Consider the following 25,741-nt stretch of genomic DNA (forward strand, 5'->3'; position numbering starts at 1 on the left):
CGGCTCCTCTTACCGAATGAGTTCAGGTCCCCGGCTCTCAGTAACCCCGCCAGCTTTCCGGGCTGGCACGGTCACCGACCCCGGCCTGCAGCCAAGCCTACAGTGGATGGGAAAGTGATGCGAAGCTAGTGGGGGGCGCGCGACTGTGAAGCAGGGAGCAGGAGTGCCCCGAGAGCCAGGATCAGAGGATAGGCATCGATCACAGGATAAGATCGGTCACGGTCAGGGGTGGCCACCTGCCTCTGGGGCGCTAGGACCTCGCACTAGAGCAAGGCTGCGTAAACCAGCCCCAGGCCTGGCAGCCCAACACCTCTCCGCCCCGGGGAGGGATCGAGGGAGGGCAGACGGCGGGACCCGCCCCCGGCCCTAGCTCCAGCTTGGTCCCCAAGCCGCGCGCGGCCACGGCCGCTGCTAGGGGGAGGCGAGAAGCTCCTCCCTGGAGCAGAGAAACCAGTTTGTCCGGTCCGACAGAGCGGAGGGAAAAGGGCGGCCGCCGAGGAAGGGCGCACTGACGCGGGGCGGGGGAAGGCGGGGAGCCCTTGGCGAGCCGCGAGAGCCGGAGGAGTCGCGGCCAACTGGACAGGCTTCCCGGGGCCCCCGGCCAGCCCCTGTGTGCCTTGCAGCGCTAGCGCAGCCGCAGCGCTGGGGCCGGGCGGGAGGCGGCCAGGTGCGCACAAGCCTTGGAGCGGCGCGCACCCCGCGGATGCCCCAGCTGGGGCCCAGTGAGCACTAGGTAAGAGGGGCCAAGCGCCGGTGTTCTCCGACCTCTGGGATCCAATCAGCTCGGCGGGGTCCCCTGGCTTCTTCGGTGATTCACGGGTTAGTGAATTTCACGCATCCGCGATGCGGTGGCAGCAGCTGTCCGAGCCCCCAGGCTCCCGAGCCCGGACAAGTGGTATTTGGGGGGGCTGGGGTGGTGGTACCGGAAGTTTCAGCCCCCGCCGCGGTCCACGGTTGGCAAAGGACAAGCTGAGCGACATTCCTAGTTCTTTAGGGTTTTCACCTGTTCCGGGCAGGAATCTCCCGGGAGCTGTTTGGGTATTTTGTTATATTTTTCATTGGTTTGCGACACACATGTCGGGAATGAAAAGTGTAGCTGTCTGTCATGAGAGGACCACCGCCCTTCTGGGAATCTTCCACTGGATCGACTTTGGGGCAAAGGCGATCCAGTGCGCCCGAAAATGACCTTAGGGAGGAGTGTTTCTGGCCGCGGCGCACCTGCTGGGAAGGATGAAGGGGGTGAGATCCATTGCCTCCCAAGCTCCTTCAGTGCGCATCAGTGAAGGAGTGGGGGAGTAATAGAGAAAACAAACAGTTTTCCGGGTGACTGTGGGGTCGTGCCCACTAACTCCGACGCACCTCCGCCGGCTGGCTGTCCTTAATCCCCGGGTTGATGCCTGGAGCTGTCACTTCTCGGCGCCTGTTGAAGGAAAACGCGTCAGGCGGCGGGAGATGGGGAGTGGAACAGAGCCGGGGCTTTAAATCACTTCTTGGCTAACTCTCTCAGCCCGAAGTGAAATAAATGTCTGGCCAGCTCCTCCAAGAGAGTTGTAGGCGTGTACGTCTCTGCTGCCCCGGGAGGCTTTGAATGTAGATCTCTAGACCGCTGTGGGAAAGAGCACCAGCGGCGAGGAATTGGCACAAGAAAGCAAAAGGCTCTATATGAGAATCAGCAAGCTCCCTGGTCCCCTTGGCCTGCCCTCGGTGCTTTAGGCATTGTCTAGCTCTTCTCTGGTGGTTATTAGCTCCGTGGAGTCCACCAGGCTCCGCGAATCGCCCACTCTGTTAGAGCGAAGGAAAGATTCTCTCCTCCACCCCCTTTTAAAGATGTATTGCTTTAGAAATTCTTCCCCTTAACCCCTAGAACATTAAACCAGATAACACCAGCGAAGTACGTGAAGACACCAGACACTCCTTGGCCACAGGGGAAGGCTAACTGCCTCAAGGAAGAAAAGCTATAAAGGATGTATACATTTATGATCCATGGATAGTAAATAGAGGTCCGTTTCAAAAGAGGAAAACCAAAGGAAACAGGAGGTCAAAGCTCTGGTTTTCATCGTCTAAGCAGTCCCCTTGTGTTCGGTTAAAGTGCCGTTCCTTCCTCCATCTTTTGTTAAGACCTTATTAAGCCCGATTATAAATGCATAGGCTGTGCGAAGGATGATGAATGGTTATTAGCTGATTAATTTCTGGGGAGCAGTCACACCTGCCTCCAATTACTCCTCTGAAGCTGCTAATGGTTTTCTTTATGTAGAGATTTCCTTGTTCTTTTCAGTGAGACTCCGTAACCGCCGTGTTTGTGTATCGTCTTCTAAGGACCGCACTTGGATAATTTTCACTGGTTCTTTGTGCTGGGCACCAAAGAGAGGCCAAAGGACCCGTGTGGTTTACTTGATACCAACCAACACATCCAACACGCGTGTCAGCTCCGCGTTGGCCACCTTCAAACTCTCCTTGTTATTTATTTTAAGGGCAATTCACACCCAAGTTTACTTGTTATCTCTTCCTAGTAGGGGACTTCGGGGGATTTTCTTTTTCTGTTTAAGATGGTGATTTAAAATAGCGATTTCCGGGAGCAAAGGTTTAGTAAAAACCAGTCTTAACTGGGAAGTAAACCAAGTTCAGGGCCAGCTCCTTGTACGGCCTCACTTCAGGTGTTGGAATCTTGGAGCTGAGGGAATGTCATCACCTGGGCTGCTGAGTGCTTTCTCTGTCTCCCCCACCCATTTCCATTCTTCCCGCCCCCCCCCACCCTGCTTTAAAGCAAGGAGTAGTAGGAAATCCGTGGTTTTAGAGTCCAGCCGGTTTCTCACTAATCACAATGCCAGTTTGCTGGTTTACTAAGGGTGAAAAAGATAAACATTATTTGGGGTGGGGAGGGTTGGCGAGAAGGGAGAGGACGTGTGTGTCCTTTACAAATGGTGGTTGTTGGAATGCTGCTTCATTTTCTTTCTTGGAAGAATGCTTTTATTTTTCATTATCTGTCTTGATTGTCGTGGTTATCTCCAGACAGGGTCTCCTTTGTTGACCTCAAGCTTGCCAAGGCGCTGAAATGACCTTGGATTCCTGATGTTTGCCTTCCCTAGTGCTGAGGCGTGCTACCACACCTGGCTTATTTTATTATGTAAATCCTAATTTTTGCTGGCGCTGGGAATAAACTAGCCACAGAGTCACCATTGAACCTTCCTCCCAGCTTTTGACACGGCTCTAAAAAGTCAGCCTGAGTATTTGGTACTTATCCATTATTACTACTTGATCCTGGAGTCTGAACATGTTAACAGGCACATTGGTAGGTTAGTGTTTCAGAAGCCGTATTCATGGTCCACAGGCGATCTTTATAACGCTAGAGAGCTTTTAATCCCACTGTTGGCTTTGTTCGTTCATTTTAGTTTGTAAAAGAAACCTTTGGACCTTTGGATACAGAGGACCTGACTCTTTAGGGGCAAGTACAAGTTTTGCCGGGTCCATTTCTGATCCAGGCTCCTACCAAGAGGGCCTTTAAGGTTTAAGAACTTACTTTTAGTATTTGCCTCTATGTCTGCGTCTAGATTTATCTCCCAGAGAAAATGTTCTTTGCAGAGGGCAGGGTATCTTTGGGTATCCTGTCAGTTTTTTGTAATTTTTATGTCATTCTATTAGATCCAGCATTTGTTGATAGCTTTTTTTTGTTTTTAGTATAACAACTAACTTGTGTCCAAAGAGGTTGGATTAACACACACACACACACACACACACACACACACACACACACACACACACACGGCTCCTCTTTTTCATTCTCCTGCTTGTGTTATTCCCGAATCCCAACCCAATGACCATGTAAAAGCAATGCCAAATCTGAGTGTCTGTAGCTCTCCATGTCAATAAGGGCCTAGTTTCATGGAGGATGGTTATAGAAAAAAAATGCCTATGTGAACATATGTGATCGTGGCATAATGTGTATATACACGATCGTGGCATATGCACCTTCTCTCTCACTTTTATTCTTATAAACCAGGTGACTTGTCAGTTCACACTTAGGCACGGAGTAGTAAACCTCCCGATACTTCTGAGCAAATTGCCCCTTTTCAATAAATTGTCACCCAATCTGCCCACAGGGGGGCCTGTTTTGATAACTGGTCCCAGTGAACAGAGTCCAGAAGCAGTGGCAAAGCAGAGATGCTGGCTTCTACCTCCTTTGCCCCAGGTTGGTGCCTACACCTGCTTCATTGCTCTCCAGCTGTATAACCTAGGGAGCGTAGAGCCGCCTGGCTTCTCCTCCTGGGAATGGCGTGATGAATGAGTTTCCAAATGAAGCACTTGGGAAAGGAGGGTACGCAGAGCTTACTAAAGGGCCGTCATTGGTGCGGCTGTGTTGGTGCCGGGGCTCTGTGTGCCTTGCCTTTCCCCTGGGCTGTGGGGAACACGGGATTCATTTTATATGTTAGCATTTGTTTAGCAAACACAGGTGCACATTTGCACCTGGACATGGAAAGAAAGTTTCTAAGCTTCAAATCCTTGTCATTGTTCTGGAGTGCTTCGGTGACTAGGGAGCTAATTTGACCTCTAACCTTTCAGGAGGATGAGTTCAGTCTGTCACAGCCCCAGGGACTCGGGATGCCCTCAACTGGGTGCTACCCGCCTCCTACCCGACAGAAGCTCTTGGGACACTCAAAACACTACAGTGCCTTCTTTACCCCTTGTGTTTCATCTCCTTCCTCCTCTTTCCTCCCAGGTTCATACTGAGTAGTATGTGAGCCTCATGGTTTGTGGAGCCTGGGTACATACCCGTGAAACTTGAAGCAACCTCATTCATTCATTCCCTTCAATTAGGCCAATAGTTTATCTCCCTGTTTTAGGGAAGGTTGTCAAGTTTATTAAGGGTCTGAGTTGGTTTTCTTCTTTGATAAGATTTCTGGTTAGGAGCTGAAGAGTTGGATTGACAGCTAAGAGCACTTGCTGTACTTGCAGAGGACCCAAGTGTGGTTCACAGCACGGGCTTGGTGGTTCACAACCCTCTGCAACCTCACTCAGGTGGTCCAATGCTCTCTTCTGGCCGCCAAGGGTACTGCATGCACACAGTGCACAAACAGGCAAATATACACATACACAAATAAAAATAATAAGTTCTAGGACAGCTGACTCTGCACAACGGAGCCCTGTCTCAAAAAACCAAATTAAAAAAAACAAATAAATAAACAAATCAATAAATCCAAAAAAGAGTTGACCAGGTTCTCTCTACTGCTCTGAATGCTGTCTCTACATGAGGTGATCTTAGGTTTGAGGTCTGGATGGCTGAGTTGGGGGCTCTTCCATCTCTGTTGGCATGGTTAATCATTAGTCTCCAAGTCTAGCCTTTCAGGTGTGAGAGATGGGGCTGGCCATGGTAGCAGAGGTGTCACGCTGGACCAAGGACCGTACTCCTTAGGGATGATTGCACTAAATACCTTTCAGGGGTGAAGGCTGTTTGCTCCCTACTAACAGGGTTGAGAAGTTAGCTTCTACTGCGTGTGTGTGGAGCCTGACCTTTGCCTGGTAGCCTGGCGCTCTATTTACACGACTGTTATTTTATGGCTTTATTTCTTTGCTGAGTGGCTTTTGTTCCACCAGAGTTGAGGTTTGTTTGATTTAGGGTAGGCCGCGTTTGAAATCAGTTTTCTAATCTTCACCCAGACTGAGTTGAGCTAGAAAAATCCCAAACAGATTCTTTGACACCAAATATTGTCCTCACACACTGCCTGGCATTCTATCGTGTTCATAGGACATGTACCCATGAGAGGAATACGTGATTTATTTTATAAAATGTGGTGTGATGCACACATATTCTTACTTTGCCTGCTTGGGACACAGTGAGCTAAGGTCTCTGTGCTCCACGAGAAAGTGGATATTAAGCCTGCCCATGTGACTTGGCACAGGCAAGTGAGATGGCATGGTGTTCTTCACTTCCAGTTGGGAAACACTGGTCTTGTCTTTGCATTGAGCACATGAGTCTTCTAAGGCTTGAACTAGCAAGCTGACAACAAACTTCTAGAACTTGTGACTCTACATGGACATTATATGTGTGGCCGGGCAGCGGGGTAGGCTGCGGAGATGTGATTAGGTGAAATCCTGCCCTGCTTTGGGTAGCAGGATGACTCTGGGATGAGAAGGGACCTTTGTGATCTTCATAGTGCAAAATCTGATTCCATGGACATTTTAGCAAATGGTTAAACATACAAAACATCAAATCTGGCCATGTTAGTCACATTCGGAGTGTCGTTCAGGGGCACTAAATACATCTTATTATTGTGTAACAAGCATCAAAGTCGTTCAGTGTCTCACACAGCTCTTTCCATGTCTCCCTATCCCCGAGCCCCTGTCTCTATTCCTCCTTCTGTCACCATGAACCCTACTTCTCTATGGCATCTGATGTTGAGCATAATCCTTTAGTCCCTGGCTTATTTTTCTCAGCATGTTGGCTCCAGGGTTCATCCTTGGCATGGCGTGTGTCTGAATTTTCTTCTGCTACAAGGGGGAATAGTATTCCATTATCCATCTCTACATTTTGTTTACCCAACTTGTCACTTGGCAAAGCCGTTGTATTTGGCTTGTCTCCTCCTCTAGCTTGTGAATGATGTTGCTGGGGACTGGTTAGTTTATGTTCTTATTTGTTCATGTGGGGTGTGGCGTGCTTGCTTGGTAAAACTTTTTCTTCATAAGACTGAGGACATGTAGTATCTAGTGTCACGCTAGATCCTGGGTGCAGGGGGTAATATCAAAGATGCATGATAGCGGCCATCTCCCTGAAATCTTCTGCTGCGCTTTCTCAGTGACGGTCATTTGCTATTGTCACCCAGCTGGCCTGCTGTGGAGATGTGGTTGATTATACTCTGTGCCATCCTGGGTGTCCAAGCTCAGGATCTGTGGCCCCATGACAATGGAGTCTCTACGAACCACAAATGCCTTTTGGAGATGACATTTTGGATGGAGAAAAGAATCCTAGCTTTCTTCACCAATTGAAACAAAATTTTTTAAAAATCACTCATTTTTTTTAAAAATCTTTTAATTGAATATTTAAGTGTCAGATTGTTTTCTACCTTTGAGTAGAATGGGCAGCCTTTAATTAAAGTTGTAAGGCAAAAGATCATTTATGTAGTAAAGTATGACAGGGTCACCAAACTGCTGTGTCTCCTTAAGATGTTCAGATGGATCAGGCATGGTCTAGAGCACCCATTATCCCAGCATTGGAGAAGCTGAGGGAGGAAGAGACTCACAAGTTTAAGGCCAACCTGAACTACATAGCAAGAATCTTTCTTTAAAAAGGCGTGGTGGGGGGACGATAATGTGTATGTTGTTTAGTGGTAGAGTACTTGCCTAGCATACACAAGACGCTGGTGGTGGCGCATGCCTTTAATCCCAGCACTCAGGAGGCAGAGGTAGGCAGATCTCTGTGAGTTCAAAGCCAGCCTGGTCTACAGAGCTTGCTCCAGGACTGCTAGGACTGTTACATAGAGGAAGCCTGTCTCGAAAAACAAATAACAACAAAGAAAAAAGACCCTGGGTTCAATCCTTAGCCTAAGGGTGGGAGTGAGAATGGAGAGTGGATTTATCTGTGTGCTGTGTGCCTGTAATCCTAGCACTCAGGAGGTGAAGGCAAGAAGATCAAGTTCAAGGCCAGCTTCAGCTACCTATTCTAGGCTATGTGGGAGCCTGTCTTAAGAAAACCAAGCCAAACAAATGACTTCTCAGAGGGAAATTTGAATATTGTAGAAGGCAAGGTGGGACTATCTGACCACCACTTTACAATGAACTATGCTCATCTAACATGTTTGGACCTTTAAGATCATTGAGACCAAGGTTATTTAAGACAGAACATGTTTGGCTAAGCTTTATGAATGAATTAGTACCATTTCTTGAGTTTTGGCTTTGTGGCAGAAGTTTTGCGATTGGAGCTTTTTGTCTCCTGTGTCATCTCCCAGAGAAGCCTCTTGGACTTCAAAGTTTAGAGCACATACTGCGGCCTCACTGAATCAGTGGTGAGTCCAACACTCCACAGATCTGTGTGCCAAGCCTTGGCATGTGTCAGTGAATTCGCAGAGAAACATATCCTTTAGGAACTCGAATTCAAGAGCGACAGACAAGTATACATAACAAACAGGGTGGTTATATATTGCACACCAAGAGATGTGCTTTGTGATATCAAGAGAATGGGCCATCAAGGGCACAGATTTCCACTAAAGTGAAGTGCCTTTCCTGAGAAGGTGACCCATGAGCAAAGACTTGAGTGCTGAGGGGAGAGGGAGACCTATGGAGTGTCTGAGGCAGGAGGCAGCGGACGTAGAGTGCAGGGCAGAGGCTTAAAGTGTATGAGTACCTGGCTGCTCTGATAAAAAAAAGAAAAGACAGCACTGTGGGAGCGAAGAAGAGAGAGAGAGAGAGAGAGAGAGAGAGAGAGAGAGAGAGAGAGTGTGTGTGAGTGAGAGAGAGAGAGAGAGAGAGAGAGAGAGAGAGGAGTCAGATGGAGCTATGTCTGCCTGTAACTCCTCACTCACCTCTCTATATGCCTGTGTTTGACTGAGGCAAGTAGATAGGACTTTTAAACCGGTCAGCACTATAAGCAGGAGTGTACAAAAATGAACAAAAATGAGAAAACAAACTGGAAATGTGGAGGTGAGTGTACATGGAGGGCTAGAGGAAGACCTTGCAGGGCCTCCCAGGCTTTATAAGGACTTTGCCTCTGACTTATATGAGACAGGGGTTCAGTGCAGGATGTCACTCATGGAAGGGGTAGGATCTGACCTGGGTCACCCTGGTTGCTGGTTATAGACCAGACCAGGGTGGGAGGTCCTAAGCGGAGAGATCAGACAAGAGTCCATGTCTGCAAGGTGTGATAGAAGCCATAATGATTAGATGTCACAGAGAGAGAGAGACAGAGACGGGGGGGGGGATTAATGAGATGTAGATATATGGATGTAGATATAAGTTTTAACTTGAAAAATTGAAAGTCAATAGGATAGGATTTCTAGACAGATAAGTGTATGTGTGCATGTATGTGCATGCATGCGTGTGTGTGTGTGTGTGTGTGTGTGTGTGTGTGTGTGTAGGAAGGTAGGTAGGTGTGTAGAGGAAGAGGAAGGGGTGAAGATAACTTCCTTGACTGAGCCTGAGCTGCAGAAGGAAGTACAAGTTTCTAAGTACTGCATACTCAATGCGCTGTGCTGAGGTGGCTGCTTCGAGATTCTAAAGACACTCCTCAGAAATACATGCATCTGGTCTTGATTAGAGAGCCTGAGCTCTGTTTACCACCGCTGTACGGTCAGTCCTAGTTTGGTAGGGTGAGAAAGGAGTGTGTTCAATAAAGGAGATGGAGCACATGAGCACAGGTAAGCAGTTGATCCACGAGCACTTGAGCAAAGGTATCCATGAGTGATACAAGAGGAGCCATCCCTTCTAGCAACCCACCCCTGGGCCACCCGCTACCCCATACTCCAAGCTCTGTGTCAGTTCATGAGCCAAGCAACTGTGGTGTTCCTTGCTGTGGAACTCACAGGCTTGCTGGGACTGGGAGAGAAGAGTAAATATAAACAAAACACTAAGGCGGTATACACCTGCAATCCCAGCACTCTAGAGGCAGAGGCAGGAGAATTGCCCCAAGTTTGAGGTTAGTCTGGCTCTCAAAGTGACACCCTATTTCAAAGCAAATATTTGAACAAAAGAAGCATGAAACAAGTTGATATTGGGTTTATAATCTGCAGTAACAGTCGGCCTTGCTTCAGGAGAAGGGAATTCAGTGGAGAAGAAAGACCTGTGCAGATGAGAACTATTTTGGGGCATGTCCAGGGGCCCGGCTTTGGCAAACTCTCATCTCTGTCCATAAAGCAGAACTTGCCAATTTTTGCTTCTCTTTGCACACTTTGTTGTTCAAAAATTAGATGCGTATTTCACAAGTATTAGTCCAGTGTCCAGGGCTGGTAGCAGTGTCGAGGATTGCCACAGTGTCGAGGAGTGCTGCTTGCATGGGCTTTCTTGGTGTCTCTTTTGAATGCTCAAGCCCGGCTTGATGTTTTCCAAAGATGTATCTCCAGTCTCAGCTTGTGGGTCCATCAAAGTGTGGCCTTGACCATGTTCTTGTGGCCCAGGAGAGCAAACAAAGAAGACCCAAAGTGAGATTCTCCATCTTTTATACCCATTTCTCTAAGTTGTGAGCCGTTTGAGTCAGAAGTAAGTCCTCAGAAACATCTTTTAGGTCCTCAAATCCAACCTGTCACCAAGGCCAAGAGTCTGTTTCAAGTGGACAGCTCCTACCCTCCACTTCGCACCCCCGCCCCTTGCTTTCCTGGTGCAAGCCTCCAGGAGCTCTGACCCTGTGGTAGGTCACATCCTAGCTGGCCTCTCTGCTTCCAGTCTTGTATTCATCCCTGCCCATCCTCAGCATTGAGTTCTGACTTTGAAATTGAAGACAGAAATCAAGCCTTGTACCTCTACTTAAAAATCTACCAAATGGCTCCTATCTTTTGAACTTGGCTTAGCCTGCTCTATCCATGTTTCCCAGGCCTATGTCCCTTTATCCCAATTCTATGCTCGCTTCTCATAGATTTCAGAACATAGCACTAAGTTCCTACCCAGCAGGGTCTTATCACGTTCTGGTTGACTGGCACATTCTTTATCCTGACTGTTGCCTTCTCCTCCTTCAAGGACGGCCTCTTCCAGAAGACCCTTTTGGGCCCGTTCTCTGTCTTCTTTGTAAATTGTGACAAGACACAGAACAGAAAACTGGTTGTGGGGCATGCTTAAGATACCAGCACTCTAGAGGCTGAGACAGGAGGATTACTGTGAGTTTGAGATCAGCTTGACCATATTTAATAAGCACCAGATTAGCTAAGGTTACATAGTGAGACCCTGCCTCAATGAAACAAAACAAAAGTCCCCAACCAAACAGCACTGGCAAAACCCCATAAAATCTATGTAAGTTAAGACTTGAGGGAATAATTTAAAGAAATTAGGCTCCTCACATTGACACACATTATACCCACATCTTTCCTGCTGCTCGCCTGCTCAAGGAGATAGAAGGAAGGGATTTTAACAAATGTGTTCTTTGCTGTATCTGGATGTGATCTCCGAGTCCTGCTCATCCAAGGCCTTCCAGGCCAGTGATTGTGGCTTAACTGACATGAGGAGGCAAAATATTTGCTTATTAAAATGTCCTTAGTAGTGGATGGGAACACTACTAAGTGGCTAGTGTAGTACTCTTTCAGAGGACCCTGAGTTCAGTTTTTAGCACCTTTATTAGTTGGCCCAGAACAGCCCGAAACTCCAGTCACTGTGCTTTGCAAATGCCACAACTTGGCAGCATCTCCCTTTCTTTCTCTCTTTTCTAAAGTTAGCTCCTATTCTGGAAAATTGGATTCTTTGGATATTTTGGTTTGGGTTATAGATCTCTTTACAAATAGTATTTGGAAATCCTTAGATCATTCTGTAATTCTGAACTATGAAACATTTGCAAGCAGAGACGAAACTAGAATATTCTTTACCTTGACTGTTGCCTTCTCCTCCCCACACCCTTGAGTGTCTTCCTGTCAGAAGACAAGGGACAAAGAGTTTGAAGGTCATACAGTTATCTTGGGGCCAGTCTAACTCTAATGGGATGGGGGCAAAGTGAAGCACTGTGCTTGATCTGATTTGAGTCAATCAATTGCACAGGCTTGTCCATAAGAACGTTGGAGTGATTTGTGTAACTTATCATTGTTTTGCTGTGAATTTGTTTTAGATTGAGGTTTATCAAGGATTTTTGGTATCGTGTCCCCAACCTAATCTGAGTCAGTTTGCCCTCAAGGAATATTTCAGAACATCACAACTCAGGGAATGACCAGACTCTATCGATAGAGACCAGAGATCCCGATAAATATCTTATAGTGTATGAACTCCTGCCATACCCCTGACACTGAAGTGTCCTATTCAAAATGACAGTGGTGTTGGGTTGAGAATTCTTTCTTATTCTGATCCACAGATAGAAATTCTCCCATCGGGTGCAGTCCCACATACCTCTTGCTCTTGTTCCTGACCCCTTTGAATCTGTCAAGGGGCAACTTAAGGAGGAAGGGGGCATTTTGTTCATAAATTTACCATCTTGCCAGGGAGGCATGGCACAGTACTGTGTGGTAGCTATAACATTGTATGTCTAGCCAGGAAGGAGAGAGAGAGAGAGAGAGAGAGAGAGAGAGAGAGAGAGAGAGAGAGAAGCTGGCACTCACTTGGTTTTGTACTTGAATCCCCCACCTATGAAATGATACATCCTGTATCCAGGGCAGATCTTCCTTTCTCAGCGAAATCTTCTGGGAACACCAGAACATTCATGCCCAGAGGTGCTTGTCCATGGTCCTTCTAAACCTCATCAAGGTGATACGGATGATGGACCACCACACCCCCGACATTCCAAGTCTGAGCTATGGAGAATTGAACTCTGACAGTTGTTGGAAGATAATGACGCTTTAGCTGATGCTTAAGCCAGAAACCTGGCCTTGGTCTTGACTTGAATTGTTCTAAACTCTCCATAATTCCCTTTGCAGCCCAACGTCCTCTGCACCTTCTCTGTCCACATGGTCTTGACACCAGCCGATTACCACTTTGTCCACTGTCACCTGCTCCATTCAAGCCAGCCTCCTCCCTCCTTGGGATTGTTGCCATAGCATCCTAACTGAAGCACACATTTCACCCCACTCCCTCCAACCGAACTACTTAGATTCCGGGACTTTCCTACACCTAGATGAAAACCTTTCAGTATTTAGGACGGGGTAGCCCCCTCCTCTCCTGGGCTTGCCCAGCCTGCTCCCATCCCTTCCCTCTTCCTAGTTGCATCTTTATCCTCTGAAACTTTAGTTTTCTGACTGAGCGTGACAGATCATTTCCTGTACCAAGACTTTCACATTGTTGCTTTAGCCCCCCCAAGCCCTCTTCCTCAGCATGGCTCCTTCTCCCAGGCTTTTGGCCCAAGTGTCATTTCCTTATATTCTTTACTGAGTCTGTCAGTGAAAGGAGCTCCCTCTCAAGCTGTGCTCGCTCCTCTTTTGCTCTGCCACTGTTCAATGTTCTTAACCATATTGTGGTATCGACCAAATAGATCAAAACTCTCCAGGTGGACACAATCAAGTCTGAGGGATGAACACAGAGTTCCCACCTGTTGACAAGACCAAACCTTCACATCACACCGCAGCCAAACAAGCCAGGAGCCCAGTTCTGTCCATTGTCCCTTGAAGTCACCCTGGGAGATTTTAAAACAGAATAAATTGGGCTAGTGAGATGACTCAGTGGCTAACAGTGCTTGCTGAAGACCTGAGTTCTGTCCCCAGGATACACATGGTAGAAGGAAGGAACCAGCTTCCTCAAGTTGTCCTCACTGTGTCCATTGGCACAGGCACACCCCCGACACACACATGGAGGGACACATAGGCTCACAGCAAATAAATAGACAAATTTTTAAAATAGGTCAAATAAAATCGAAGTCGCTGGGCATGGTCATGTCTCATGTGTATATTCTGAGTACTTGGGAGGTAGAGAGAGGCAGGAAGAATAGGAATTCAAAGCCAGCCTCAGTCACATAGTGAGTCTGAAGCCAGCTTGGGCTATATGAAAAATTTTGTCTCACAAAACTAAAAACAAATGGATAGGTAGGTAGATAGATATATTACAGATAGATAGACATACAGACAGACAAATAGATAATAGATAGAAGTAAGCAGAAGTTCCCAGGCCCTATGTCTTCTCTTCCTGAGGTTTCTCAGGTGACTTCAAGCAGGTGGCTATGCTCAGAGGGCCTGCCTTCTGATGTTCCTAGAGATTATTCACATCTAACCAGCTGTGGTTGCACGAATAGTCTTCAGCCCTGATTTTATGGCCTGTAAATAGCTGTCTGACCCCAAATCATCCTTTGGGCAGCCAGCAGCTGCCAGGCCACAGCTCTGCAGGTCAGAAACATCGCCGAGAGAAGGAAGTTGTCATCAGTATGAATCACGTAAAATCAGTGATGTGGCCGTTGAGACTGGACTCTTGACCACTTGGAAGTCCCTTACCGTGCAAAGCAGGCTAGGTAGACTGGGAAATGAAATAGAGAAAGAAATCTGGACCCACTATTCCTCTCTGTTTAGATGAATCCATCCATAAGATAAGCAAAAATTTCCCTTGTTATGCACAATATTATTTCTGTTGGAATCCCTTCTGGCTAAAGACAATCGAGAGAGTCTCAGGGCTGTGGATGGTAAAGACCACGCAATCCTATTTCTTGGCATTGAAACAAACTCCCTCCAGCCTTGAGTAGACCTGGCCAACTCCAGAATCCCCCTTTGCCAAGTCTTTGTGATTTCCCCTCCCTGCATCTTCCCAGAAGCCATGGTCTTTCTTCTCCCACCGGCTCTGCAGCGGAAGCCAGCCCATCACGGCTTTTAATTGTTCAATTCCCGGAGCATGGATATATGTAAACAGACGACAGGATATTCTTCACAGCTGTGCCGAGGGAGCTGGGAGCCAGCCGCACAGCCTCTTTGCCAAACCCGGCTAGTCCTATAAACCTTTGGCTGCGTTCGCAGTCACTATAAAGTTGCGCATTTTCCAATGACTTTTTACAAGAACTTTAGCACGTTGACTTTATTTTAGCCTTTCCAAGGGCTTACGCTAGTGCACAATAGATTTAAAATTATCTTTGGTCTGGCCTTTCCAACTTCAGCATTAAAAAATTTTCTCTGTGCTTATTTATATCTACCAAAACAAATTTACATTTACAGACAGACTTGTGAAATCTTTTAATTGTATTTACCTATTTGCCATGTGTGCTTGGCGGATGGACGGGGTGTTAGCAAGTATACATGTATGTGGAAGCCAAAGGACAACAGGATTATGTTTTCTCCTTTCATGTGGGTCCCAGGGATGGAACTCAGACTTATTGGGCTTGTTGGCAAGTGTCTTTAACTCACTGAACCATCTCTCCAGCCATAACTTTAAGATTTATAATGATCACTATGTTATGAGAACCATAAGCGTGGGTTTTATTTAGTTGCTTTATTTGGTTTCTCTTGCCCCTATTTATAATAGATTCGGCAGGAAAAGTTTAACATTGCACTTCAATATTTCCTTTTGTTATACAAATTGAGGTTATATTATCAATTGCCACAACAGGAAATAGTGACACCATGGTCAACATTGCTGAGATTTAAAAAGTCAGCACGGGGCCCTCGCTGCTGCTAACTCCAGATTTCACAATCGAGCCTAGATTTCACTTTGCCTCTCAGCAATCTCCCGGTCCGTGAGTCTCTGCCCCTCCCTCCGGAAACCAGTTTGGGTGACGTGATTTCTCTGTGGTTTTCTTGTCTCCGCTAGACTTCTTCGAGTTGTTCCAGAGAAGCCTTCTCAGAGTTCTTTTGACCATATTTGGGCCCCACTAAAGCATCTGAGAATCCTTATGTGATTTCTCTGGGTTTTGTTTTACTCTTAGACCTCTCTCAGGCTTGTTCCCTAAAGCCTCCCTAACCAAATTTGGATTCGGATGAAGAATCTTCTGGCTCATGCTTCTGTGGCTTCTTGTGTTTCTGGGTAATCTTGAAGTGAATAGCAGTTAGACCTAATGAGCCAGTCTCACGAAGAGATGATGGCCAGAGTGGAGGGGTCACACTGTAACCCAATACAATCGATTTGTAGCCAGATGAGTACAAAGTCACAGGAAGCACAGCTTGGCATCAAAGAGAAGAGAAATAGCTATAGCCTGGAGTAGGCAAGAGGGTACAGGGGTATTTCCAAAGCAATGCTTCCCTCAGTAGAGAAAGCAAGGAATTTTACTCAGGGACCCTACACATGTTCATATAGGGCTTGGCCCTTTCCCAGGATGCCCAGTTAAGGAATATGGTAGAGAACACTTTTAGTTCAGTCATGGAGCACATGTCCATAGGTGCTATGTATGTGTGATATGGCCCTGCTTATCTTGCACAATAGCCTTTTAGCCAAAAATAAGGAAAGGGACACTGATACAGGAGTTTGCCTCTGAGATGTCTCTCTTATGGGTTAGCTATTTCTCTGAAGCTAGGTTTAGAAAGAGAGTCATTTGCCTTTCTCGAATTCTCTGGCATTTTTTGTCTGAGAGAAGTCACTTGCCATATTGGATCTGCCATATGGGAGAGATGATGTGGCAAAGACCTGGAGTGGCCTCTAGCCAGGTGTCCACGAGGAACTGAATCCTGCTGGCAGCCCAGAGAGCAAGCTGGTAATTGGATCCTCCCTGACTGAAACTTCACATGACTGCCACCCAGCCAGCACATTAACTATACCCTGGGCTATGCCCAGCCTCCTGTGCCCCTGAAACTGATATACGGATTTCTCATTTAGGGGGGTCTTGTTAGGTAGCAATCAATAACTAACATCAGATCAAAGACTGACAGTGAAACTAAAGGCTTCCTTACCTTTGGAGAGTTCGCTGTCTGGGTAGAAGGCCTTCAAGTGTCCATTATCACTCTCAGCTGTGATAGAAAACTGGCCCTTGCTGCTTCCTGATCAAAGGTTCCAACAAAAACAGTTTTGGACCTTCAGTTTTTAGTCTTGTGTTATTTGCTTTGTTTGCATAGGTTTTATCTATCACCTGTCTGTCTGACTATCTATCTATCTATCTATCTATCTATCTATCTATCTATCTATCTATCTATCTATCTATATCTTACTGTCCAGCCAAGGCTAGCCTCAATTTATCTTCCTGTTTCAGTCTTCTGCGTGTTAGAATTATAGGTTTGTGGCACCTCATCTAGCCTACTGTTTAGTATAAGCAATGCATTCAGTGGTCCACCCTTCGAAGGCACTAGCTTGTGGGACATGAAATTATGTCTTTTGATCATTCCTCCCACCCTGCCTACCCAGCTCCTTTCTTCAAGGCTCACAACCATCCCACGTATGCTGGTTCAACTTCTCAAGGCAGACTTTGCATCTGTAAATGTGTCTATATGCTCCCCAAGGAAATGAGAGTGGGTCATGGTGGTCGCCTGTCCTTTTCTGGAGTCTGGCAGCTACAGAACAGACTGAAGTCTGGGTAGCTTCTCGTATTGGATTCTGCTCTCAGATTACTACACAAGAAGATGAATGGAGGGAACAGTTGAAAAACCTTCCACTCTGGGGAAAAAAGCAGGTAACACATAGCATAACAGAGTGGAGTGGGGTCAGGAAAGCCAGCTGTTTACCCACTGCTTTTAGCCAGAAACATCCAGGTGCCCTACTTTTGAGCAACTTCTGTAAAAAGATCAGGAGTTCAAGGCCATCCTTAGCTATATAGAGAGTTTGAAGCCAACCTAGGCTATATGAAAGACTCTACCTCAAAAAACAAATGGTAGAGAGTCCTTTGTATCATGAAAAATTGCTTGCTTTTTGTATTACAGAGGATGGTGTCCCAGGGCCTTGCTTGTGCAGGGCCGGTATTCTAGCACTAAACCACAGTCCAAGCCCCAGTTTTACTGGAGTGTGTGTGTGTGTGTGTGTGTGTGTGTATGTGTGTGTGTCCTGCTCACCTGTAAGGTCCTAAAGTGACTCTGGTTAGTGAAAAATGAGATAAAGAGGAAATGAAGGGCCCGCTGGTTTCATTCTTCCGGTGTCAGTCATGTTGGCAAACCCTGGCCCGCCAAAACAGGAGTTGGCGTCTCTCTGATCCAAAGACTCATGTCGCACATTCTGCTTCCTCCTGGCTTACTTTGTTTTCTACAGAGGGAAGGTAATTAAGCCAGATTAGTAAAACAGCTCAAGAATGACAGAGCTTCGCCCTGTGGTATATGAGAACTAATTAAGGCCCCAGGAGACCGTTACTGCAGAATTGAGGTGGGATCTCTATGGGAATTAAACCATCACCTTCATAATTGTACGTGGCATGCCACACACGTCACCCTGGAGGGAAAGGGTACCTGGGTAGCCCTTGGTGATTACAAACTGCATTTTTGTTTCCCGATGTTCAGTATCATTTCTCGACTGAACTGAACCTTAGAGTAAACTCACCTGGTTTACTATGCAGGAAAGGAAGCTCAGCCAATCGCTTGTACTTATTGTTCAGAAAACTCTAGAAGAAAGCAATGCGCAAATAATAATAACTGGTTTTCAGTGACTCACGCTTCCTCTGATGGCATTCCAGCACCTGTCTACTCCTTCAGTTTGGTGACAGCAACATAGGAGGGGGCAGGGCTGGAATGATTACTCAATTGCTCTGTGCCTGACAGACTCTTACTAATGATAGAGCCAGATAATGCTGTGTATTTCTCTTTTGGGGTCACTCATTTATAATCCTGCTAATATACAGTAGGAATTTTTCCCTCCCTTTTTTTCTTCTTTCTCTCTTTCCTTTCTCCTCTTTCTATTCCCTTCCTCCCCCTCCCCCCACCTTTCAAATATTTGAGGACCTACCTTTTAGTCATTTCTAGTCATTCTGGTTGCAGCAGCTCATGCTCAATTTCATGTGGACAGATAGCAGAATCACACAATGGGAGATATAGCTCAGGGGTAGAGCACTTGCCTAGGGTCCAATCCCAATACCAGAGGAGGAAAATTACCCAAATATTAACGATAGATGCCGTGTGGGAAATAACGTAAGGGGTAGAAAAAAGGCCAGAACTGGTGACTTTACACTGGTTGCTAGGGGAGTCCTTAAGAAGGTGACCTTCCAGCCAGTGGACAAACATTCTGAAGGTTGTTGTGTGTGTAGTCTGTCCTTGGCCTGGGTATGCATCTGAAGGACAGACAGAAGCAAAGTCTTAACCTCCAGAAGAGTGTGTTCTGCTGGGGAGCGATAGATCACCAAGGCGTTTGAAGTTTGGTAGAGGATGGGAAGTGATGGTGTAGTAAATTGCTTTAACCATGAGCGCCTCAGCCCCAGAAGCCATGGCATCAAACCCCTGTAACCCCAGGGCTATGGCGGCAGAGACAGGAGGATCCCTGGGACTTACTGGCCAATCAGTCTAGCTGAATCAGTGAGCCCCAGGTTCAGTAAGAAGACTTGCCTCAAAAAATAAGTTGGAAAACAAGCCGCTTGGGGACTTCAGGCCTCAACATCCACACACCAACTCCCCTAAAACATACACAGGGATGGGGGTGGGAGAAAATAACTTTAACAACAACAAAAAAAAATGAGTGTATAGAAGGGATAAGCAAGATAGGGTTCCTTGAAAGTGTTATTTATAGAAAGGTTACGGGACTGGGAGCGGCTGATCCCCCTCTCATCGCTGGGGAAAGTGGGTTCAGGGACTGATGTTACACAGCCCCCAAGAAGCCAACATGCCAGAGGCTTCTCAAACCAAGCAGGACCGTGGTGGTGGCATCAGCATGAGTGGGGGTGGAGGAGGTGAGTGGGAACAAACTGGTAGATCTGAGGCTGTCCTCGAGAGAAGTGGAACTAAGGCAGGACTTTGGGCAGGGGCGGATCCCGTCCACATTACATTCTGGAAGCATCCTGTGCCTTCTGTGTTGAAGCTGGACTACGGATGATGAGGGCAGAAGGAAGAGAGTAAGGCGCTTCCTTGATGCCATATGAGGGGCACCTGAACTTTCCCCAGGTGGAGAGCAAGACAGACTTACATTCTGGAACCTTGGGAAGGCAGAGCTAGTGGGTAGGAGAAGGGTGGGAGGAAGGGACGCTCACACAACTGTTTTTCTGGAGCATGCGGAAGGATAGTGTTGCCTTCAACTGAGTGGAGGAAGTAGCTGTCAAGTTAGCTTCCTTGGGGAATGTGGACACAGCAGGAGCCACCCCCTAACAGAATGCCTTGTGTACATAGAACGGGGACACCAGAGGCTAACTCAGTGAGAGGATGAGTCTCAGGACTCACAGAGTTCAGCTGGAGAGTGCTCCCTTAACTCTAGAAGCAGGGACCTCTACCTCTATGGCCTACTCCTGCCCAATGGAATGATCTAGAAAAGGCGTGGCTTGCTGGACTGTCTGCCTGTCGTGCTTTGTTGCCCCCTCGCCGTATCCTTCCTGCAGAAGGTGAGGGACTGTCCTCAGACTTGCTTTAGCCACTGCCTCTGGAGTAGCCGGTCAGGGCGATCATTTTCAATTTCCTATCTGATGAGGACTGTGCCAGTTTGGATGGCCTCAGGCTCTTTGCACTGAGAATTCCTAGTTGTCCCCGTACCCTGCCTCTCTCACCTCCACGGAGGCTTCGGACATCCACATGTGACTTGCTTGTCCCAGGAAATCTTCGAAGATTCTTTCCTCATGCTTCAGGTCCTCGTTTTCCTGTTACTTCTATCACAGTGTAAATAGATATTTCCGTGGGGTTAGAGAGATAGATGGCTTAGTAGTTAAGAGTGTATACCACTCTCGCAGAAGACAGGAGTCCATTTTTGTTACCTAGAACCTCCATTGGAAGGCTCACAACTGCCTGTGACTCCAGTTCAGGGAGTATCCAACACCTTCTTCTGGACTCTTGAGGGCACACACATGTGCACACACACATATACATGCAAGCACCCATGCACTCACTCATGTGAACATGCACACATGCAAATACACATAATAAAAATAAAATAAATATCCTTGAGCGAGGTGCATGTCTCCCCTCGGTCTTGAGGATATAAGAGCCATAAAAGCAGGAGCCATGTTGCTCACTGGCAGGTGATTATCTAATAGGCTGAAAGCGCTTTTCCTAATCAGGGGACGCCTCTCATAGCCTCCAATTTCTTCAACTCCCAAGTTACAAGTGCTTCTAGCCTTGGCTGGTCCTCCTTCCAGTCCCTTCTCCCCACTGTCATCATCGCTTTTACCCACCAATTAATTACACTTCAGCCATCTGAGAGCAAGCCCGTGTTGCCCAGCCCATGCCCCCAGGCTCTCTTAGGCTTTCTTTCTAAGCAAGGTGTGTATTGGCTACTCTTCCCATGGAGCCTCCGGGAGTATGAGGATGGGGCTCACATTCCACTTGTCTTTATATACTTAACTATAGAGACTTTGTAAATTATTTAATCTAGGTACTTTAAATGTATACTTTATATCTTTCATATATTTATCTTTGCTTCAGACATACTTTACTTTATCTAATTTACCTTTCATATATGTATCTTTATGTATCTAATATATATAATTTGTATACTACTTACAGCTTATCCTTTATAGATTTATCTTTATATAGCTATCTCTAGACATTTTTATCCTTACATATGATTTATATACCCTATAGTCTTTATCCTTTCTGTGTCTCTATAAACTTTACACGTGATGACTGCCTGCTTATCACATTGATTTGGGGTAGTGGGAGAACACGGGAGGTGGGAGGCTTGCTCCTTGGAGTTCTCTTGTCAAGCACAGCTGTAAGGAGTTTGAGCCGGGCTTGGGAAAGCTTTGTCCTTGGGCTTGTGTTTGGTTTTTGCACCACTTAAGCACCCAGTAGGTAGGTTCAGGGAAATCAATGTCACACTATACGCTTGCCAAATGTCCTGTGGTGCTGATGGTTGGATTTTTGTTTGTTTGTTTGTCTTTTGAGACAGGGCTTCCCCATGTAGCCCAGGCTGACCTCTAACTTGAGATCCTCTTGCCTCAGTTCCTCACGTGCTGGAATAATAGGCATGTGCCACAGGGCTTGTCTCCTGTTTCTACTGTCGCCGTGGCCTTTAAATTGAGAATCGACTCTAAGGTCAGGATGTTTGGCTTCTGTGCTGGAATAGAACTTTCTAGTTTCCTCCTAGACATCTCTCCTGAAGTTCTTTCTTTCAAGATGTGATGCCCGCCATTAGGAAGATGGATAGTATGTATTTGTTTTCCTTTTATTCCAGCCTCATGCTCATCAACTTAATTAGAACCTCTTCTATCTTATTTGTTTGTATTAATTTGTTGTTACTGTTTTGTTTATGAGACTTAGCTGTCCCAGAACTCACCATGTAGACTAGGTTGGCCTCAAATTTACAGAGATCCACCTACTTCTGCCTCCTGAGTGCTGGGATTAAAGGCGTGAGCCACCCACAACCCTGCTATTTTTGCTACTTTTCTTACCCTAAAAATTAAGTGCATTCTGAGCAGTTTATCAGTTTGGAAGATAAGGGGTCATGGTAAGATTTGAACCTGAAACTTCACTGGAAGCACGTGGCCTCCTGATATGGACTGAATGGATCCTTATATGGACTGAGTGTATCTCAGCCCTGATAAGCTCATCACTTATCAGAAAGGAAACGGCTATTGGCTTTTGAAGTGCACTTGTCTAAAAACAGTTCTGCCTGATTTTTGGAAGCTTGCCTAAGGGAAATTTGGTCAGATCCTGACATTTGAGAATTAGAAAGAGGGTGAACCAAAGGATCTAGAGGCTAGTCTAGAGGCAGAAGGAGGGAATTGGGTAGTAATAATACATCACACCGTTCCTGAATGCCAGCCAGACAGTATGGAGCTTAATAAAACCGCTTGAATGAGGGAGGGAAAGCTGCCATAACTTGTAAAGGAGGCGTCCCATTCCCACCAGAAATAGCTTTGTCCATTTATTTTTATCCACACCGGAAACAGCTCTGTTTTGCTGTGATCAAAGATTCCCCACGTTAACTCTCTTGTCAGTTGCAACTGTCACTCAGTCCCTCTCTCCTCCTGATGAGAAGCTGAAGTCCACGTCTCTGGTAATGGCAAGATGCTAGATTACTCACACCCCATTGTCCCTTTTGTGTTCTGCTTGCTAGTATGTATCTTGTATGCAGCTATGATGGGGGGAACTGGTTAGATACTGGTGGTCCTGGCAGGGCAGACTCTGCCGAGTGAGGAGTCCAGAAGCAGGCAGGACACAAGGCTGTGTGGGGTTGTGTGGGGAAGGGGGTTGGCATGGCCAGACACTGACCATTGGTGTAGGGGAAGGTGATGAATGCAGACACCGAATCTTCTTTCTTGTTGTGCTTCCCTTCCCCGTAACCCGCCTAGTCCAGAGATCTTTGAATTAGGAAGCTGTTCCTGGCCTGCCTGTATATACTTCCCAAAGCCTCCTGCCCTTCAGCATCAGGACCGGAGTGCACAGTCTGTGAAGGGTAGCCCATGCTACTCTCTGGGTATCTACCCTCTGGATCCTTCAGGAAGAACAAAGGGCAGGCTCTCTCTATTAGGGCCCTCCTTTCCTTACCTTCCTGAGTGACTGGGGTGGTAAACCCATGTCTGAGTTGTTGTCTGTAGAAACTATCACCCACTTTTGCTTCATGGGCCTTGGGACTGGTCAGAACGATAGCTGCTATGGTAAATTCAAGGTGAAACTTTCCTCTTGGGTGTGTGCTCCGCATAACTCATTTCCTCCTTGCGTTGATAGCCACCTACGTCCTTAGCAGGGGGCTGGCTCCCAGCTTGGCATGCTTCCATTTCTTACCCTTTATATTTAGAACTTGGGAGTAAGAATCAGCTAATGTAATGGCAGTCCCACATGCTAATTCAGACAAATTAAAAGCACAACAGAAAAAGCCTTAAAAGCTTAGCTAACACTTAGGCGACAATAAACATGGCCTTTTAGAATTTTAATCGGAGGTATATGTTTCCTCTCTCAATACATGTGGGCAGCTATTTTTAGGATTTGGGAATGGCTTTACAGAAAAAGTAAGATTCTAGGATTTTTCTTAGTAGATCGAAAAAGTTTTTCCTTTTAAAAGATGGATGAAGATATTTGTAGTGTGTGTGAGAGAGAGAAAGAGTGTGTGTATGTAAAATGAGGAACTGGTAATTATCTAGCTTTAGACTTTTTTCTTGTAAATAAGGTGTATGTGTTGTGTTAAATGATAGCTCAATACAGTACTGAAAACAGCATTGTATTGGCATAAAAACAGACAGGAGGACCAATGGGACCGAATCGAAGACCTGGATATTAATCCACATACCTTCAAACACCTGGTTTTTGATAAAGAAACAAAAAATATCAAATGGAAAATAGAAAGCATATTTAACAAATGGTGCTGGCATAACTGGATATCAACATGTAGAAGAATGAAAATAGATCCATATTTATCACCACGCACAAAACTCAAGTCCAAATGGATCAAAGACCTCAACATAAAGCCAGCCACACTGAACCTCGTAGAAGAGAAAGTGGGAAGTACACTTGAATGCATTGGCACAGGAGACCACTTCCTAAATATAACCCCAGTAGCACAGACACTGAGAGAAACAATTAATAAATGGGACCTCCTGAAACTGAAAAGCTTCTGTAAAGCAAAGGACATGGTCAACAGACAAAATGACAGCCTACAGAATGGGAAAAAATCTTCACTAACCCCACATCAGACAGAGGTCTAACCTCCAAAATATATAAAGAACTCAAGAAATTGGTTATCAAAAAAAAACAAATAATCCAATAAAAAAAATGGAATACAGACTGAAACAGAGAACTTTCAACAGAGGAATATAAAATGACTGAAAGACACTTAAGGAAATGCTTAACATCCTTAATCATCAGAGAAATGCAAATCAAAACAACTCTGAGCTTCCATCTTACACCTGTGAGAATGGCCAAGATCAACAACACTGATGACAACTTATGCTGGAGAGCTTGTGGGGAAAAGGAAAAACTTTTCCATTGCTGATGGGAGTGCAAGCTGGTACAGCCGCTTTGGATGTCACTGTGGTGATTTCTCAGAAAATTAGGAAGCAACCTTCCTCAAGACTCAGTAATAACACTTTTGGGTATATATCCAAAAGGTGCTTAATCGTGCCACAAGGACATGTGCTCAACTATGTTCATAGCAGCGTTGTTTGTTATAGCCAGAATCTGGAAACAACCCAAATGCATCTCAACCGAAGAATGGATAAGAAAATGTGCTACATTTACACAATGGAGTACTACACAGCAGAAAAAAATAATGACATCTTGAATTTTGCAGGCAAACGGATGGAGCTAGAAAACATCATTTTGAGTGAGGTAACCCAGACCCAGAAAGACAATTATCACATGTACTCACTCATAAGTGGTTTTTAAACATAAAGCAAAGAAAACCAGTCTACAAATCACAGTCCCAAAGAACCTAGACAACAATGAGGACCCTAAGAGAGACATACATGGATCTAATCTACATGGGTAGTAGAAAAAAAGCAAGATCTCCTGAGTAAATTGGGAGCATGGGGTCCATGGGAAGAGGGTTGAAGGGGAGAGGAAAGACAGGGAGGGGAGCAGAGAAAAATGTAGAGCTCAGTAAAAATCAATAAAATAAAAAAAGAAGAAATAAAAAATGGATACAGTCTAGGCTCATAATTAATTCTTGGGGATAAACACTGGGGTGTGGAAATGGAATTTTCCATCCACGGAGAATGAAGGGAGAGGGCTTTAAAGAAATGAATTTGAGTAAATACAAGCCAAAAAGAAAAAAGAAAAAAAGAAAAAGCTCAAGCCTGTTGCTTTCCCCTTTGATACCCTAAGACGAAAATGCCCGAGGAGTCTTGGCTCCAGCCCTGTAACCACTTCCTGAACCAGAGCTGTCCAGTTAGGATTTATGTGGTGAAGTGTCGTGTGTGCAGCCACTAGCCACACATGGCCGCTAAGCCTTTGAAATGTGCCAATGCAACTGAGAAACTGGCTTTTAACCGAGTTTCTGCTAATTATGCTAACACAGCCCCACGTGGTTGGTAGCTACCGTGCTGAACAATACCAGGCCTTGCCTAAAACAGAGCACAGCTTAAGCAGGAGAGTTTGCTAAAACCTAGAACTTACATTTACATGAACCTAGAACCAGGCAAGTTCTAGAGTTACTCACTCCCACCTTCCTAAGCCCCTCGGGTCCTGGGCTTTTCCAGGGGTGGCCTACCTCTAGTCCTTCAGTGCTTTCTTGTCATTAGATGCTGACCCGC

At 46.0% G+C, this 25,741-nt stretch overlaps 1 protein-coding gene across 1 annotated transcript in view; it reads left to right on the plus strand.

Moving 5' to 3' along the window:
* The first annotated feature begins 420 nt into the window (after positions 1–420).
* Atp8b1 (ATPase phospholipid transporting 8B1) overlaps positions 421–25,741 on the plus strand; it is a 121,739-nt gene continuing 96,418 nt past the window's right edge. The window contains exon 1 of the mRNA XM_048419256.3: positions 421–733. The gene's annotated coding sequence lies outside the window, so the exon portion shown is untranslated. The remainder of the gene's footprint in view (positions 734–25,741) is intronic.

This window comes from Myodes glareolus, chromosome 13 (genome assembly GCF_982192425.1).
Source record: "Myodes glareolus chromosome 13, mMyoGla1.1, whole genome shotgun sequence".
Taxonomy (NCBI): domain Eukaryota; kingdom Metazoa; phylum Chordata; class Mammalia; order Rodentia; family Cricetidae; genus Myodes; species Myodes glareolus.